Source organism: Petromyzon marinus, chromosome 37, assembly GCF_048934315.1.
Source record: "Petromyzon marinus isolate PM22_M1 ecotype Great Lakes invasive population chromosome 37, UKy_Petmar_22M1.pri1.0, whole genome shotgun sequence".
Classification (NCBI taxonomy): domain Eukaryota; kingdom Metazoa; phylum Chordata; class Hyperoartia; order Petromyzontiformes; family Petromyzontidae; genus Petromyzon; species Petromyzon marinus.
Window position 1 is genome coordinate 1,528,214 of NC_133703.1, and position 7,089 is coordinate 1,535,302.

The window sequence follows — 7,089 nt, forward strand, 5'->3', positions numbered from 1 at the left end:
TGTGAAACTATTGGGACATCTGTGAAACTATTTGGGACATCTGTTAAAATATTGAGACATCTGTGAAACTACTGGTACATCTGTTAAATTATTGGGAAATCTGTGAAACTATGGGGACATCTGTGAAACTAATGGGACATATGTGAAACTATTGGGGCATCTGTGAAACGACTGGGTGATCTGTGACACTACTGGGACATATGTGAACTAATTGGGACATCTGTGAATCTATGGGGACATCTGTGAAACTAATGGGACATATGTGAAACTATTGGGACATCTGTGAAACTATGGGGACATCTGTGAAACTATTGGGACATCTATGAAATTATTTGGGACATCTGTTAAACTATTGGGACATCTGTGAAACTACTGGTACATCTGTTAAATTATTGGGACATCTGTGAAACTATTGGGACATCTGTAAAACTACTGGGACATATGTGAAACTATTGGGAAATGTGTGAAACTATTGGGACATCTGTGAAACTATTGGGACATCTGTGAAACTACTGGTACATCTGTGAAACTATGGGGACATCTGTTAACCTACTGGGATATCTGTAAAACTACTGGGACATCTGTGAAACTATTGGGACATCTGTGAAACTATGGGGACATCTGTTAACCTACTGGGACATCTGTGAAACTACTGGGACATCTGTTAAACTACTGGGACATCTGTTGAACTATTGGGGCATCTGTGAAACTATTGGGACATCTGTGAAACTATTGAGACATCTGTGAAACAACTGGGACATCTGTTAAACTATTGGGACATCTGTTAAACTTCTGGGACATCTGTGAAACTATTGGGACATCTGTGAAACTATTTGGGACATCTGTTAAACTATTGGGACATCTGTGAAACTACTGGTACATCTGTTAAATTATTGGGACATCTGTGAATCTACTGGGACATCTGTAAAACTACTGGGACATGTGTGAACCTATTGGGACATCTGTGAAACTATTGGGACATCTGTGAAACTATTGAGACATCTGTGAAACAACTGGGACATCTGTTAAACTATTGGGACATCTGTTAAACTTCTGGGACATCTGTGAAACTATTGGGACATCTGTGAAACTATTTGGGACATCTGTTAAACTATTGGGACATCTGTGAAACTACTGGTACATCTGTTAAATTATTGGGACATCTGTGAAACTATGGGGACATCTGTGAAACTAATGGGACATATGTGAAACTATTGGGGCATCTGTGAAACGACTGGGTGATCTGTGACACTACTGGGACATATGTGAACTTATTGGGACATCTGTGAATCTATGGGGACATCTGTGAAACTAATGGGACATATGTGAAACTATTGGGACATCTGTGAAACTATGGGGACATCTGTGAAACTATTGGGACATCTATGAAATTATTTGGGACATCTGTTAAACTATTGGGACATCTGTGAAACTACTGGTACATCTGTTAAATTATTGGGACATCTGTGAAACTATTGGGACATCTGTAAAACTACTGGGACATATGTGAAACTATTGGGAAATGTGTGAAACTATTGGGACATCTGTGAAACTATTGGGACATCTGTGAAACTACTGGTACATCTGTGAAACTATGGGGACATCTGTTAACCTAATGGGATATCTGTAAAACTACTGGGACATCTGTGAAACTATTGGGACATCTGTGAAACTATGGGGACATCTGTTAACCTATTGGGACATCTGTGAAACTACTGGGACATCTCTTAAACTACTGGGACATCTGTTGAACTATTGGGACATCTGTGAAACTATTGGGACATCTGTGAAACTATTGAGACATCTGTGAAACAACTGGGACATCTGTTAAACTATTGGGACATCTGTTAAACTTCTGGGACATCTGTGAAACTATTGGGACGTCTGTGAAACTATTTGGGACATCTGTTAAACTATTGGGACATCTGTGAAACTACTGGTACATCTGTTAAATTATTGGGACATCTGTGAAACTATGGGGACATCTGTGAAACTAATGGGACATATGTGAAACTATTGGGGCATCTGTGAAACGACTGGGTGATCTGTGAAACTACTGGGACATATGTGAACTTATTGGGACATCTGTGAAACTATTGGGACATCTGTGAAACTATTGGGACATCTGTGAAACTATGGAGACATCTGTGAAACTAATGGGACATATGTGAAACTATTGGGGCATCTGTGAAACTACTGGATCATCTGTGAAACTAGCGGGACATCTGTAAAACTACTGGGACATCTTTGAAACTATGGGGACATCTGTGAAACTAATGGGACATATGTGAAACTATTGGGGCATCTGTGAAACGACTGGGTGATCTGTGAAACTACTGGGACATATGTGAACTTATTGGGACATCTGTGAAACTATTAGGACATCTGTGAAACTATTGGGACATCTGTGAAACTATGGGGACATCTGTGAAACTAATGGGACATATGTGAAACTATTGGGGCATCTGTGAAACTACTGGGATCATCTGTGAAACTACCGGGACATCTGTAAAACTACTGGGACATCTTTAAAACTATTCGGACATCTGTGAAACTATGGGGACATCTGTTAACCTACTGGAATATCTGTAAAACTTCTGGGACATCTGTGAAACTATTTGGGACATCTGTTAAACTATTGGGACATCTGTGAAACTACTGGTACATCTGTGAAATTATTGGGAAATCTGTGAAACTATGGGGACATCTGTGAAACTAATGGCACATATGTGAAACTATTGGGGCATCTGTGAAACTACTGGGTGATCTGTGAAACTACTGGGACATATGTGGACCTATTGGGACATCTGTGAAACTATTGGGACATCTGTGAAACTATGGGGACATCTGTGAAACTATTGGGACATCTGTGAAACTATTGGGACATCTGTGAAACTATGGGGACATCTGTGAAACCAATGGGACATATGTGAAACTATTGGGACATCTGTGAAACTATTAGGACATCTGTGAAACTAATGGGACATATGTGAAACTATTGGGACATCTGTGAAACTATGGGGACATCTGTGAAACTAATGGGACATATGTGAAACTATTAGGACATCTGTAAAACTACTTGGACATATGTGAAACTATTGGGGCATCTGTGAAACTACTGGGTGATCTGTGAAACTACTGGGACATATGTGGACCTATTGGGACATCTGTGAAACTATTGGGGCATCTGTGAAACGACTGGGTGATCTGTGACACTGCTGGGACATATGTGAACTTATTGGGACATCTGTGAATCTATGGGGACATCTGTGAAACTAATGGGACATATGTGAAACTATTAGGACATCTGTTAACCTACTGGGATATCTGTAAAACTACTGGGACATCTGTGAAACTATTGGGACATCTGTGAAACTATGGGGACATCTGTTAACCTACTGGGACATCTGTGAAACTACTGGGACATCTGTTAAACTACTGCGACATCTGTTGAACTATTGGGACATCTGTGAATCTACTGAGACATCTGTAAAACTACTGGGACATATGTGAACCTATTGGGACATCTGTGAAACTATTGGGACATCTGTGAAACTATTGAGACATCTGTGAAACAACTGGGACATCTGTGAAACTATTGGGACATCTGTGAAACTACTGGTACATCTGTGAAACTATGGGGACATCTGTTAACCTACTGGGATATCTGTAAAACTACTGGGACATCTGTGAAACTATTGGGACATCTGTGAAACAATAGGGACAAGTGTTAACCTACTGGGACATCTGTGGAACTACTGGGACATCTGTTAAACTACTGGGACATCTGTTGAACTATTGGGACATCTGTGAATCTACTGGGACATCTGTAAAACTACTGGGACATATGTGAACCTATTGGGACATCTGTGAAACAACTGGGATATCTGTTAAACTATTGGGACATCTGTTAAACTTCTGGGACATCTGTGAAACTATTGGGACATCTGTGAAACTATTTGGGACATCTGTTAAACTATTTGGACATCTGTGAAACTACTGGTACATCTGTTAAATTATTGGGACATCTGTGAAACTATGGGGACATCTGTGAAACTAATGGGACATATGTGAAACTATTGGGGCATCTGTGAAACGACTGGGTGTTCTGTGAAACTACTGGGACATATGTGAACTTATTGGGACATCTGTTAACCTACTGATATATCTGTAAAACTACTGGGACATCTGTGAAACTATTGGGACATCTGTGAAACTATGGGGACAAGTGTTAACCTACTGGGACATCTGTGAAACTACTGGGACATCTGTTAAACTACTGGGACATCTGTTGAACTATTGGGACATCTGTGAATCTACTGGGACATCTGTAAAACTAATGGGACATATGTGAACCTATTGGGACATCTGTGAAACAACTGGGATATCTGTTAAACTATTGGGACATCTGTTAAACTTCTGGGACATCTGTGAAACTATTGGGACATCTGTGAAACTATTTGGGACATCTGTTAAACTATTGGGACATCTGTGAAACTACTGGTACATCTGTTAAATTATTGGGACATCTGTGAAACTATGGGGACATCTGTGAAACTAATGGGACATATGTGAAACTATTGGGGCATCTGTGAAACGACTGGGTGTTCTGTGAAACTACTGGGACATATGTGAACTTATTTGGACATCTGTGAAACTATTGGGACATCTGTGAAACTATTGGGACATCTGTGAAACTATGGGGACATCTGTGAAACTAATGGGACATATGTGAAACTATTGGGGCATCTGTGAAACTACTGGGATCATCTGTGAAACTAGCGGGACATCTAGATAACTACTGGGACATCTTTGAAACTATGGGGACATCTGTGAAACTAATGGGACATATGTGAAACTATTGGGGCATCTGTGAAACTATTGGGACATCTGTGAAACTATTGGGACATCTGTGAAACTATGGGGACATCTGTGAAACTAATGGGACATATGTGAAACTATTGGGGCATCTGTGAAACTACTGGGATCATCTGTGAAACTACCGGGACATCTGTAAAACTACTGGGACATCTTTGAACTATTGGGACATCTGTGAAACTATGGGGACATCTGTGAAACTATGGGGACATCTGTGGAACTATTTGGGACATCTGTTAAACTATTGGGACATCTGTGAAACTACTGGTACATCTGTGAAATTATTGGGAAATCTGTGAAACTATGGGGACATCTGTGAAACTAATGGGACATTTGTGAAACTATTGGGGCATCTGTGAAACGACTGGGTGATCTGTGAAACTACTGGGACATATGTGAACTTATTGGGACATCTGTGAAACTATGGGGACATCTGTGAAACTAATGGGACATCTGTTAAACTATTGGGACATCTGTGAAACTACTGGTACATCTGTGAAATTATTGGGACATCTGTGAAACTATGGGGACATCTGTGAAACTAATGGGACATATGTGAACCTATTGGGACATCTGTTAAACTATTGGGACATCTGTGAAACTATGGGGACATCTGTGAAACTATTTGGGACATCTGTTAAACTATTGGGACATCTGTGAAACTACTGGTACATCTGTGAAATTATTGGGAAATCTGTGAAACTATGGGGACATCTGTGAAACTAATGGGACATATGTGAAACTATTGGGGCATCTGTGAAACTACTGGGTGATCTGTGAAACATCTGGGACATATGTGAACCTATTGGGACATCTGTGAAACTATTGGGACATCTGTGAAACTATTGGGACATCTGTGAAACTAATGGGACATATGTGAAACTATTGGGACATCTGTGAAACTATGGGGACATCTGTGAAACTAATGGGACATATGTGAAACTATTGGGACATCTGTAAAACTACTGGGACATATGTGAAACTATTGGGAAATGTGTGAAACTATTGGGACATCTGTGAAACTATTGGGACATCTGTGAAACTACTGGTACATCTGTGAAACTATGGGGACATCTGTTAACCTACTGGGATATCTGTAAAACTACTGGGACATCTGTGAAACTATTGGGACATCTGTGAAACTATGGGGACGTCTGTTAACCTACTGGGACATCTGTGAAACTACTGGGACATCTGTTAAACTACTGGGACATCTGTTGAACTATTGGGACATCTGTGAAACTCCTGGGACATCTGTGAAACTATTGGGACATCTGTGAAACTATTTGGGACATCTGTTAAACTATTGGGACATCTGTGAAACTACTGGTACATCTGTTAAATTATTGGGACATCTGTGAAACAATGGGGACATCTGTGAAACTAATGGGACATATGTGAAACTATTGGGGCATCTGTGAAACGACTGGGTGATCTGTGACACTACTGGGACATATGTGAACTTATTGGGACATCTGTGAATCTATGGGGACATCTGTGAAACTAATGGGACATATGTGAAACTATTGCGGCATCTGTGAAACGACTGGGTGATCTGTGACACTACTGGGACATATGTGAACTTATTGGGACATCTGTGAATCTATGGGGACATCTGTGAAACTATTGGGACATCTGTGAAACTATTTGGGACATCTGTTAAACTATTGGGACATCTGTGAAACTACTGGTACATCTGTTAAATTATTGGGACATCTGTGAAACTATTGGGACATCTGTAAAACTACTGGGACATATGTGAAACTATTGGGAAATGTGTGAAACTATTGGGACATCTGTGGCACTACTGGGACATATGTGAACTTATTGGGACATCTGTGAATCTATGGGGACATCTGTGAAACTAATGGGACATATGTGAAACTATTGGGGCATCTGTGAAACGACTGGGTGATCTGTGACACTACTGGGACATATGTGAACTTATTGGGACATCTGTGAATCTATGGGGACATCTGAGAAACTATTGGGACATCTGTGAAACTATTTGGAACATCTGTTAAACTATTGGGACATCTGTGAAACTACTGGTACATCTGTTAAATTATTGGGACATCTGTGAAACTATGGGGACATCTGTTAACCTACTGGGACATCTGTGAAACTACTGGGACATCTGTTAAACTACTGGGACATCTGTTGAACTATTGGGACATCTGTGAATCTACTGGGACATCTGTAAAACTACTG